The sequence below is a fragment of the Silene latifolia genome, chromosome Y (genome assembly GCF_048544455.1).
Source record: "Silene latifolia isolate original U9 population chromosome Y, ASM4854445v1, whole genome shotgun sequence".
In the NCBI taxonomy this organism is placed as follows: Eukaryota; Viridiplantae; Streptophyta; class Magnoliopsida; order Caryophyllales; family Caryophyllaceae; genus Silene; species Silene latifolia.
The window spans coordinates 72415083-72427587 of record NC_133538.1 but is presented as its reverse complement, the minus strand read 5'-3'; the positions used below and the strand labels follow the sequence as shown (position 1 = coordinate 72427587).

Genomic DNA, 12505 nt, shown 5'->3' with positions numbered 1-12505 from the left:
TGCTTTGGTGCGCGGCCCTATGTCTAATTCGATGAGATTGAGCGAAAGCACACATCACGAGGAGTGACCCAAGGCCGTGAGTCATGTAAGCCGTGGGCCACCCCTCTTGTGCACGCTTTTCTAGGCCGATTGGCCGTGTGTGTTGTCGTGTGTAGTGTTGTATGTAGCAATTGTATTTAGATCGAGTTGTATTTTTAATTCATTGTTGTGTCGGCATGAAATGCCTGGTTTGTAATAGGTAGATCCCAACGGCTCCCCCATTCCCCCTAAGCCTTGTTTGCTTTCGTTTATATGTTGCTTAGATCAATCAACCCACATGCTAAATTACAACTTTGACAAAGTTAGTTTAGTTGCATCTAAAACGACATAGAAATTGTTGTCACATGTTAGGGTTTAAAACGATGTTTGCATATCATATATCGTAGTAGCTATGACCTTGTTTGAAATCCATACTTGACTTAGTAGAGGCCGTTATTGACGGGCGGGGTTGGGTGTCCTTATGGGCTTCCCAACACGTACCCTCACCCCTTACTCAAGATCTATGGTTTGTGGATCCGTCTAAATGCCATTGGATTACGAGAGTCATTCAATCGAGTGATATAGGGTACAAGTCTTTATCTTTAATCACTCGTAGTCGATTGGCTTTATGCTTTTTGATGAAAGGTGTAAAGTTGACTTGAACGGTTCCAAGTTCCCAAAAAACTTGGTGGCGACTCTAATTTGTCTTAATTCGATTCGAAAGAACCTCGAGTCGATTATGCCTGGTGTGGATCCCGCGGACGCAGTTCCCGAGGGCCTTGTCCACAACCATCAACATGCATCTTTTTCTTAAAGATCCATCTACAACCTAAAGGTTTACATCCTTTTGGTAAATCAGAAAGAACCCATGTATTGTTTCCCATTATGGAATCCATTTCATCATTGATGGCTTCTTTCCAAAATGCAACATCTTGTGATGTAATTGCCTCTTTAAATGTCTTAGGATCTTCATCTATGTTGTAACAATAAGCATATTGAAGTCCTAGTTCATTCCTAGACCCTTCCACTAAATAAGTTTGGAAGTCCGGACCGAAGTCTTTTGCTTTTCTATCTCTTTTACTTCTCCGAAGCTCGATCACTTGGGAGGGGTTGACCGAACTTTGTGACAAGTTGCTAGTATTATTATTAATATTTGGCACTAAGTCTTTAGGCCTTTTCATCGATGTAAATCTTTCTTCATCGAAAATTGCATCCCTTGATTCAATCACGGAATGAATCGCAATTGAATTGTTAGGTTCTATTACATAGAATCTATATGCTTTTGAATGCATAGCATAACCAATGAATATACAATCTATTCCTTTTTCTCCCAAAGTTTTCCTTTTAGGATCGGGTAATCTTACAACGGCCCGACATCCCCAAACCCTAAGATAACTTAGATTTGGCTTCTTTTTGTACCAAAGTTCATATGGCGTTATGTCATTCCGCTTGTTTGGCACTCTATTTAATAGATAACATGCGGTTAACACGGCTTCACCCCAAAAACCTTCACTCAAACCCGAGTATGATAGCATGGAATTCATCATCTCTTTTAGAGTTCGATTTTTCCTTTCCGCTACACCATTTAATTGTGGTGTGTATGGAGGAGTAATTTCATGTATAATTCCACAATTTGCAAAGTACTTAGGATCCAAGTACTCACCACCTCGATCGGTTCGAAGTCTTTTAATCTTGCTAGATTTTTGCAATTCTACTTCATTTTTATAAGTGATAAATTTATCAAGAGCCTCATCTTTATTATGCATTAAATAGACATAGCAAAACCGGGAATAATCATCGATAAAAGTTCCCAAAAACCTTTTATTTCCTAAAGATGGAGTAGAATGCAAGTCACATAAATCACTATGTATTAAATCTAGCATTTGTGATGTACTTACTATGTTTTTAAAAGGTTGTCTAGTAATTTTAGTAAGCATACATGTATCACATTTACGAGTTTGTAAATCAAATGATGGAATTAAGTCATGTTTAGACATAAGAAGAAGTCGCTTATAATGAACATGTCCAAGCCTTGCATGCCATAAATTAGACGGAGATGTAGATGTAGAAACCATATACACACAATCATCTATTTTATTTATATTTAACATAAACATACCATTACAATAATAACCGAAACCTATAAATATTCCGGATTTTGATAATACATACTTATCCGATTCTATGACTTGTTTATAACCGGATTTATTTAATAATCCTCCCGATACTAAGTTTTTCCTTATATCGGGTACATAAAATACATCTTTTAATACTACGGATTTTCCGGAACTAAATACTAAAGTAATATTTCCACGGCCTTGTATTTTTGCGGTTGATTCGTTGCCCATGTCAAGAATGGAACCGTCTTCTACCGGTACAAAATTTTTGAACCAAGAATGATTTTTGCAAACATGTCTTGTTGCACCCGAATTAATCCACCAAATTATTTCATCATCCTACACATAATTTGCCTCATCAATAGATGTAACATAATTCTTACTAGAATTATTTTTAATACAAGTTAAAATATTACCTTGGCTAGTAGAAGTACCATGGTCCTTAGACCCTTGTTCGGTGCCTTTCCCCGAAGTTTTCATTTTCTTCTTCCTCACTCGGCAATCCGCCTTAAAGTGTCCGGTTTTACCGCATATCCAACAAGCACTTTTTGGTTTCTTGTTCGGTTCATTGTTGGTATCATTATAAGGTCGTTTCTTGCCTTTGCCTTTGTCCTTATCCTTCCATTTAGAACTTTCCCCTTGTTCCACCATATTAATGGAGGAACCCTTAGCATCTACCTTTCCGGTAGGTTTGTCATTTTCTTTGGCCCTAAGGCCTTCCTCGACTTGGAGACTTCTACCAAGTTGAGCCAAAGTCATGGCTTCTTTTTTATGTTTCAAATCATGTTTAAAATTTTTCCAAGTTGGTTGTAATTTCTCAATAATACTAGACACGGACATATTTTCATTCACAGGCATGTCATATTAAGAAAAACGATTAATAATATGAACTAGTTCATTAAATTTTTCTGACACGGGACGAGAGTCCGTCATTTTATAGTTCATAAAACGACTTACCAAAAACTTGCTACTTGTGGCATCTTCATCCATATACCTCTTCTCCAATTGATCCCAAAGCAAAGTAGAAGATTCAACATGTTGATACATATCAAATAGTGTATTTGACATACCATTTAATATATGTCCACGACATATATAATCATCATTTTCCCATTTAGCCTTCCTACGGATGGCATCAATGGCTTGATCATCTTTCGGTTCCGGAGGACATGGTGTAGTAATCACATATGCTACTTTTAAATGAGAAAGTTTGAAGTGCATTTTCTTTTGCCATCTACGAAAATCAATTCCTTCAAATTTTTCCAATATCTCAAACTTACTTTTTCCTTTCATGTCATCCATGGCACACACACTATAAAATACTTTCTAAGAATGTTGGATAAAAGGGGTATGTATATAGTGTATGAAACAATATGAATATGTATAGAAAGGAAATATATGGTGCTTAGATTAATGTAGAGTCGCAAGGGACGGCTTTCCTTAGAAAGTATTTCGCCCCTTACAAGCCTAGGGAAACCGCGAAATCGATCGTAGGATAAAACTACACCGACCTTTGATTTCTTAGGCGAGAAAACAAAGAAACTTTACTTGTTTTTGTATTAGTTTGTAGAAGGTAAAATCTGATAATTTTTCTATGTAAAACTTTCACATATGTCCTCCTATTTATAGGAAAATATGCACCCTTTGACATTGGTGTGAATGCATGAAACGGAATTAAAGTGAATAGGTACATACCCATTCATTTCCAACAGCGGCGTTCGATGTCTTTGGTCGACTACATTAATCGATCGATTAATGTTTCCTTTCCTTTTCTTCCGTTCATCCCGTTGGCTCCATAATTTGTTTATATATGAACGTGTACTCCACACTCCCGATTCATATTATAACATTACGAGCTTCCGTACGATTTTTACCACGATATCCAATTACATTTAAATGGTCGATGACACTTAAATCACCAACACTGACTTTAAGGAAGAACACTCGATCGAGAGGTCTTTTTATTTGATCGAGTGGTTTGGAGAGTAGAAGAGGTCGATCGAGTACTTTATTGTACACGATAGAAATGCTGATTATTGGACTTCATCGATCGAGAGGTATTTCTCTTCGATCGAGAGGATTAGCTTTTGAAGTCCTCGATCGAATGGTTTGATTTCCCTCGATCGAGAGGTTTTGGTATTACACGGGCTTAATTATCCCGTGTTGGACTTAATTCGTTTAAGACTTTGTTTTTGCCTATTTAAACTTTCATTAATTAGGTTATTGAGGACGCTACTTACGCTTCATTCATCAAAACAACTCTCTTAATCTCTCTTTCATTTTTACTAATGTTAACTCTTCCTTTAATCTCTTGCTTGGATTTGGATTGTTCTCTACGCCGGATTGCTTGAGATTGTAATCACTTTTCTTCTCTTAATCTTAATCTATTTATTTGTTGCTTTAATTCTTGTTTCTCTCCATATTAATTTCTGCCCTAATTCATCTTATGCATAATTATTGTTATTTCAACATGTCTCTAATTAGTATATTCATTATTATTATTGTTAACATCACTAGTAATATGAGTTGCTCAATTCTTTCATGTCGGGATTAGGGAATCTATGGTAGGATTGTGACGATGTAGCGAATAAACTAGATAGTTTACTTGTAAGAATCTATACCCATGGCAATTTAACTATAATATCGACTTAGTTGAGTGCACGCTTCTAAGTTACCTTTAATCTGGTTAAATTTACTCCTGGATCGGAAGATTGGACTAAATAGACCTGTTATGTACAGTAGACTACCCTGACGAGGACGGAAGTTAAGTTAGTGGAAATTTAGGATAGAAAGTGGACCGGAAGGACCTTTCTTGTATCCGTCTCACAGTAGATTGTTTAGGCTATTTGCAGCTGAGTTGATAGACTACCATGGTGAACCAAAATCCTGGCATGCTTTCTCTTATTTGATCATCTTTATCATATTTTCTACCTTTTATTGCTCTTTCTTTACTGCTCTTTCCATTAAACCTTTTATTAGTTTAGAAATCAAAATTCAAACCCACCATTTGTGACCAAATAGACGGACCCTTAACAGATATCTTGCCTCCCTGTGTAGATCGACCATGTTTATCACTAGCTTCTTGTTAGTTTTAATTAGGTTTATTTTTGGTACAAAACGACAGTATCAAATTTTGGCGCCGTTGTCGGGGAGGCAATAGCCCTGTCTGTTTTTGTTTTCGTTCATTTTTATCGGTCTCAGGGAATTTTTATTCCTTGAGACAGTTCTTATTTATCTCTTTCAGTGCTGTGTATGCCCAGGTCAAACAGGTCGGTATTAGTTCCAGCTGATTCAGAGCCAGAAAGACTGTTTCGGGATAGACTTCGTCTAAAAAGACAGCTTTGAAAGGAAGACTTGAGTACTTTAGAGCCCGAGCTACAACACTTTTTATTTGCAGAAGACCAGTCTTTTGAAGAAGACAATCTTATTTCTGCCAACAAGCCAGTAAAGATGCCTAACATTGCAAGTCACTCGGAGCCCAAAGCATCCTCGATTCCCAAAGGTTTTAACCTCCAAACTAAGGACGGTAACACCTTCGATATCCGCCCGTCATACATAAATCTGGTGGAGAGAAATCAATACCGAGGTGTGGCGGTTAAAGATCCGCAAAAGCATATGAAAGTCTTTACCGACTATTGCTCTACTATTCCCGCTACTAAGAGAGTAACACAGGACAAGATAAAGGAAGTGCTATTTCCTTTTTATCTAACTGACTCAGCTCGTGAGTGGCTGACTGATCTTAACCAGACAGCTGCTGGTATCACCAACTAGGAGACTCTCGCACTTTCCTTCTACAAAAGATACTTCCCTTCACAACGCACTAATTAGCTGAGGGGTAAGATTACTAGTTTTAACCACGCACCTGATGAGACTTTCTATGAAGCTTGGTGTCGGTTCAAGAAGTTGGTGAGGTCTCTTCCTCACCATGGTTTTGATCAGTGGTTTTTGTGCAACCAGTTCTACAATGGGTTGTACGATCACCACAGAGCTATACTTGACGCCTCATCCAACGGAAGATTTCAAAAGAACATTGATGATGATAAGGGATGGCGACCCATTGTGCTGAATATGGGAACCCACGGGATAGTATTCGAACGGTCCATTAAGTGGATAAGGCAGTCGTGGCTCAGGTGGAAGCCATGAATGCTCAGTTTGATAGATTGGAGCTGCAATCTGCTGGAGATCAACAGACGGCTCATCTGTTGACTAGACAGTAAACTGTCATTTGTGAGAGGTGTGGAAGCGACGACGGTCATACTGCTATTGACTGTCTAACTGAGAAAGAACAAGTCCTTGCTTTTCAGCAATATAGCCAAGGAGGAGGTTCCTATTACAATAATCAAGGGGAAGTTCATCCCAATTCAAGGTGGACAAGTCAGAATGTTCTTAATCCCACTCCTCCACCGTAGCAGCAGCAACCATATGTCCCTCCTCACAAAGCTCAACAAGGCTTCCAAAAGCCTCCTTCTTTTCCTCCACCGAATCAAGGAGCATCATCTTCAAGTGGGGTAAGTGAGCTAGTTGAGTTAAAGACAATGCTTCAGTCGTTGACAAAGTAATGGCAACTAAGTGACCAACAGAAAAAAGCATCCATCAAGTCACTTGAAACTCAAGTTGCTTAACTCGCCGCCAATAAGTCCACGAGGAAACCGGGTCATTTGCCGTCCCAATCTGAGAAGAATACACACGAGATGGTAAACTTAATTAATTTGAGAAGTGGTCGTTCATATGAAGGACCAAAATTGTCAACTTTAAATGACATATCTGACCCAAGGAAGGCCATAAATGCTGATGAACAGTCAATTATCGCTGAAGATAAGCCTACCACGAAGAATATACTCGATCGACTGATCTCTGGTGGTCGATCGAGTAGAATTGATGAAGAAAGCACTCGATCGAGTGGAAATGTTACTCGATCGAGAGAACTGGATAATCAAGGCATCGATTGAAAGCTGAAAACCACTCGATCGAGTGAAAATTTTGAGGAAACAGTTCAATCGAGTGAAAATATACCTCGATCGAACACTGTGCAAATAGAGGAACTCGATCGAGAGGCTGTTATTGCTCGATCGAGTGAAATGTCACCTGGAAGGACTCGATCGAGGGGGAAAAAGACCCGATCGAGTGAAAAAGAGCTTGAACCGGCTGAGACATTGGAAGAGAGAAACAAAGGGCTCGAGATTCCTATTACGGTGCCCTTCCTGAGGCGATTACCGAGCACTAAAGCCAATCAACAGTTCGGTAAATTTGCCGAGCTCCTGAAAAGCTTACAGGTTACTGTTCCATTCGCTGAGTTGCTGACACATGTACTCTCTTATTTAAAGTTTATGAAAGAAATTTTGTCACGTAAGAGGCATATCAACGATCATGAGACGGTAGCTTTAACTGAGGTAGGGACTCTCCTAGTTCAAAATAAGTTGCCACCTAAACAGTCATCCGCGGGTAGTTTCTCGATTCCATGTCATATAGGTACCCATTTAATTGATAACGCGCTATGCGATCTTGGTGCTAGCGTGAGCGTCTTACCTTTGTATCTCGCATAGAGACTTGGTTTGACCAACTTTAATTACACAAACATGACCGTACAGATGGCCGATCATAGTATATCACGGCCGTTAGGAGTAATAGAAGACACACCTGTCAAAATCGGGAGATTTTTTATTCACGTTGATTTCGTAGTGCTTGACATACCGGAGGACACACACACACCCCTATTATTTTAGGGAGACCATTTTTATTCACTGCTCGCGCAGTGATCGATGTCGGTGGTGAGACACTCACATTCCAGGTAGGTGATGAAGAATTGATTTTTCATCAATCTAAATCTCGTAGGGCTCCTATGCAAGCTCAACCTTGCAATGCCCTCTCCTCTACTGACTCCCATATTGACACCCCTGCTGAAAATGTGGAATTTTGTGCTGCAATTGTGACCCCTCCGCCTCAGACTGAGAGCGAAAAGGAGGAACATTCGTCTGTTTTCCTTACTGCATGTACAGATGGAATAGATGCAGGAGCTGTCAAAGGTCGTAGTGCAATTAAAGTCAATCAAACCGGGGATCCTAACGTCAAAGCTGATGGGAAAGATAAAGGGACGAGAAAAGTTCGTGCATACGTGGATGTTAACTATTCTCCCCCTACTGGTTCAAATTCAAGCTCGTGGAGAACAAAGAGGACGGTCAAGGACGCTGAAGGGACCTCCTACAGTCAGAAGCCCTCTCTTGGGCTACTGAATTGTTTTGGGAATTGAGCGGGGAATGCCCCGTGTAACAAATTGTAAAAATTAATTTTAAATTTCCGTTGAATTTCTTTATTTGCATTTTTAGAACTGCTAGATTTTAGATTATTTTAGCTTAGTTAGAAAGACTATAGACTGTTATTTTACGATTTGGTATTGTCGGGATATGTTTGCGAGTATTTTTATGCAGGTTTGGGGAGATAATGACGCATTGGGATGAATTAAACGAAGAAAAGAACTCGATCGAGTACTTTTTGTACTCGATCGAGAGGAATGCACAGGAAAGGGTTCGATCGAGAGGTTTACAAGTACTCGATCGAAATGGCAAAATTGGGGAGTTCTCGATCGAGTGGAATTCTGCTCGATCGAGTGAAATGAAGGCTTGACTTCTCGATCAAGTTGTTTCAAAATGCTCGATCGAGTGAAATTGAATTTCACACGCAGGAAGTAACCTTTAAACTTCTCATTTTTCATTATTTTCATTTCTTCTTTCATTTGTTCATCCCTTTGCGACAAACACCCCAAAATCCTCCATAATCTTTTCCCCTTTGCCAAATCCAACACCCACAATTTACTCCTTGCTAGCATATCGACATTTGCCCCTTATTTTCCCCTTGAATCTCGGCTTTGTTGCGGTTGAATTTGGGAATTAGGGTTTTGCGGTTTTTCGATCAAATTCCACCATTTTTCATCGTTTTCTTGTCGTTTTTCGTGCTTATCTTGTGGGTTTATTGATAAAGTAAGTTTCCCTTTTACTCTTTTGTTAATTTGTTGATTATTTCGATTTTATTTGATTAATTAGGGTATAGGGTTTTGCTAATTAGCTCGAAAAACCCGACTGTTTTGGGGTTTATGCGGTTTATTGATTCAATTGATTATCGTTCCCCCATGCTTACTTGATTAGAATGGAGAGTAGCTCATTGCCATCGATTAGTTCGACTGTTTCTCCGTCCTCCACTGAGACGGTGGTCCCTGCTGCCACCACCGTCACCACGACTGTTAGTACTGCTGCCGCTACCCCTGTTTTACCTGTTGTTACTGCTGGTACTAGTGTTGTTACTACTGCTGGCTCTGATTCTGTCACGGCCAGATCTGCTTCCTCTTCCGTGTTGGTTTCAGCTTTTGTTCTTGCTAGCTCTGCTGCTTGCTCGACTTCTGTTTCTATTTTTGTTGCTTCTACTGTTGCAGCCACAACTAGCACCTCTGGTACGGTGACCACCCCTGCTGCGTGGTCAGCAGCTGTCACAGCTGTCTACAGGGCCGCTCTAGTACCTCGTCCCGCTATTGGACGGGCTTCTTCTTCAGGTACTAGAGGGCGGGGTCGCGGACGAGCTACACTTTATGCTGGCTGTTTTGCTGGCCGTGTCACCATCCGCGTGGATGATTAACTTGACTTGCACCCCGACTATCCTGAGGTAATCTTTGTTAATGCTATGCATCGCACTCGATTCTTTGATTTAGCTAGGCTGTGATTTTCTGTCTACTAAATTTTTGTGCCGTCAGTCACTTGATAGGATTGGTATTTACGAGCCATTTGTTGAGATTTTGAGGGGTACGGGGATGTCTCAACTAGTCACCATGAGTGCCTTGACCTTCAAGGAGCTGACCCTCGAGTTTTTCAGCTCCTTTACCTTCTCTTCTGGCGCCTACGCCACTGACCCGACCTGTGCTTGTGTTTCCTTCCGGTTATTTAACTGGACTTTTTCTTGGACTTTAGAGAAGTTTGGTACTAGGTTAGGTATTTCCTTTACGGGTCCCACTGCCGCCCCTAGGAAGGTCATCTGCATGTTGTGGAGGACCTTGGCAAAGACTACTTACGAGGAGCGCAAGCTCGCTCAGGCCCACCTTCCCCTGGCCCATTATTTCTTGCGTCTCATGGGCAGTACCATCTTTGGCCGTAAAGAACCAAACAATGTGAACAACATTGACCTTCCTATTCTGGGCGGGTACCTGAATATTGATAGTGAGGGACGCTTCGTCCTCAACATTGCTTACCTGACCGCTCAGTACTTTCACACTATGGGGAAGAAGACCACGGGCACCATCGTCTGCGGTGGCATGGCCACTTTTCTTACCCGTTCTCTCCCCCCCGTCTTCCCTCGTGACTTACAATACATAGATACTGATAGGTACCTAGGCATTCCTGCTATGCTGTCCATGTTTTGGCTTGCTTCCGACCACCAGACTTGGAGGATTTCTGGTTCCTTATCTGCGACCCTTCCTTGCACCACTCTATCCCGTCTCGTTCCCCTGCCCACTATTGGGGGTAGGTTACCTCCACCTCTACCCAATTACCACCCCTACTTAGACCGCCTCCTATTATGTCCGCTTCTGGGAAGCGGAGAAGACCTGAGACTGGAGAGGGATCCACACCTTCTGCGGGTGGCCAGACTTCCACGACCATTCCTACCTCGATCGCTACTCCTACTCCTAGTCCTGCGTCCAACCAGACATAGCCGGTTTACTCGGCTAGTTTTGTACCTCCTCCACCTTTTGAAGCGTCCGCGGTCCTTGACCAAGGATGCCGTGACAGTTTGTTGCTTGAGCTTCTTAGCAGGCAGGCTCGTATGGAGCGGGACGTAGCTCTTACTTTGTTCCCTCTATACGAGTATCACATGATGCGACGACATCCCGTTCCTGAGGGCTGGCCACACCCGTCTTTCTACAGTACCCAGCTGAGGGGTAACCAGAGCCAGCCAGTGATGACGAGCAGGGCACAGCTGAGGAGGAGGCGCGTACTCAGGCTGAGGAGGTGAGGAGGAGGGAGTAGGAGAGAGACCCGGACTACACGGTGAAGGACGTGACGGACGAGGCTGACGAGTAGCTACTGGTCTACTCACTTCCCCAGTTTTCAGGCTGATTTGGGGAAATTCGTGTTTTGTATGTTCATTGTTGCTCTTTTATTCCTTTTGCCTCCTTTTTATTTATTGTTTTTCATTCATTTATTCGTTGTATTTTTCCCGTTCCCCCGTATATATCTGCTGGTGTATGCTGGAGGACAACGAGGACGTTGTCCGTTTTGGTTTGAGGAGGGTAATGCATTCTTTGAGTCTGCATTTGCATTTGTTTTGCATTCACATTTCTATTTTTCTGCTTGCATTGTTTTCATTTCTTTCAAAAAATCATAACAATTTAAAAAAAAATTAGAAAATTTCAAAAAATTAATAAAATATTCATGCATATAGGTTGAGTCAGAACGGTTGATTTTCGTGATGATATTGCACTGTAACTTGTCATTTTTACTTGAGCCTTGCACTTTATTGACAATCATTAGTTTAGTCATGCGCATGTCTACGAGTTTTTTTCAAATTTAGTTGACCGTGTAGACTTGACCTGATAAATTGGCAACCTACTTTACAATTTCTAAGTTTTAGAGCCATATAACTGGTGACATTCATGACCGGTTCATGTAGAAATTGAGAGTAGTACTCCTTGCATAACATGTTTATCATTTTTGCACATTTATGAAATTCGATTTCTTGTCAATTGCATACACTCGGGTTGTGGTCGGTGTCACATGCAGGGAGGTGCTTGCAAATTTCCCTTTCTTATATTTTTCACCCATTTCGCTCCACTTAAGCCAAATTTAGCCTTTTTGACCCATTAGCTACATCCAAAACTATGCCTGCCCAGTCAAGCTAGTTTAGTGTGTCTTTTGTGGTATGTTGATCCATATTGCGAGTTTGGCCCGTTTGTATTGTTGGAGTTGGTGGAAAATGAGGAAAGGAGAAAGAATGAAAAAAAAGACATGAAAAAGAAAAAAAGAGACGTGAAAGAAAAAAAATGAAAAAAAATAAATTAGAATTCACGTGAGGTATAAGAAGAAAAAGAAAGAAAAAGAAAAAAATTGAAAAAGTTGTTTGGATTTGTATTACGACCGTTTTAAAAAAGGGAAGTTTGTGACGGTCTACTCCTTTGTTCTTATTCATATATTTTTGAGGAGATAGTATATTTGGTTAGTGAGATGTGTGCCAAATGAAGGGCACTTGTGCTTTATTTTTCAGCTAGTTGAGATTCGGATGGTCCTATATGGTCTTGTTTAGGAGGTAGCTTGGCGCTTTTACCTCCACATTTCCATAATTTATTTTGCCTTTTCTTACCTGAACCTCACTATTCGTATACTTTTTGTAAGCCC

At 40.7% G+C, this 12505-nt stretch overlaps 1 non-coding gene across 1 annotated transcript; it reads right to left on the bottom strand.

The window, feature by feature from the left end:
• Positions 1-5961: 5961 nt before the first annotated feature.
• LOC141635937 (small nucleolar RNA R71) lies at positions 5962-6067 on the bottom strand. The gene has a single exon (XR_012540590.1). It is a non-coding gene; the product is annotated as a small nucleolar RNA R71 (small nucleolar RNA).
• Between the last annotated feature and the right edge of the window lie 6438 nt (positions 6068-12505).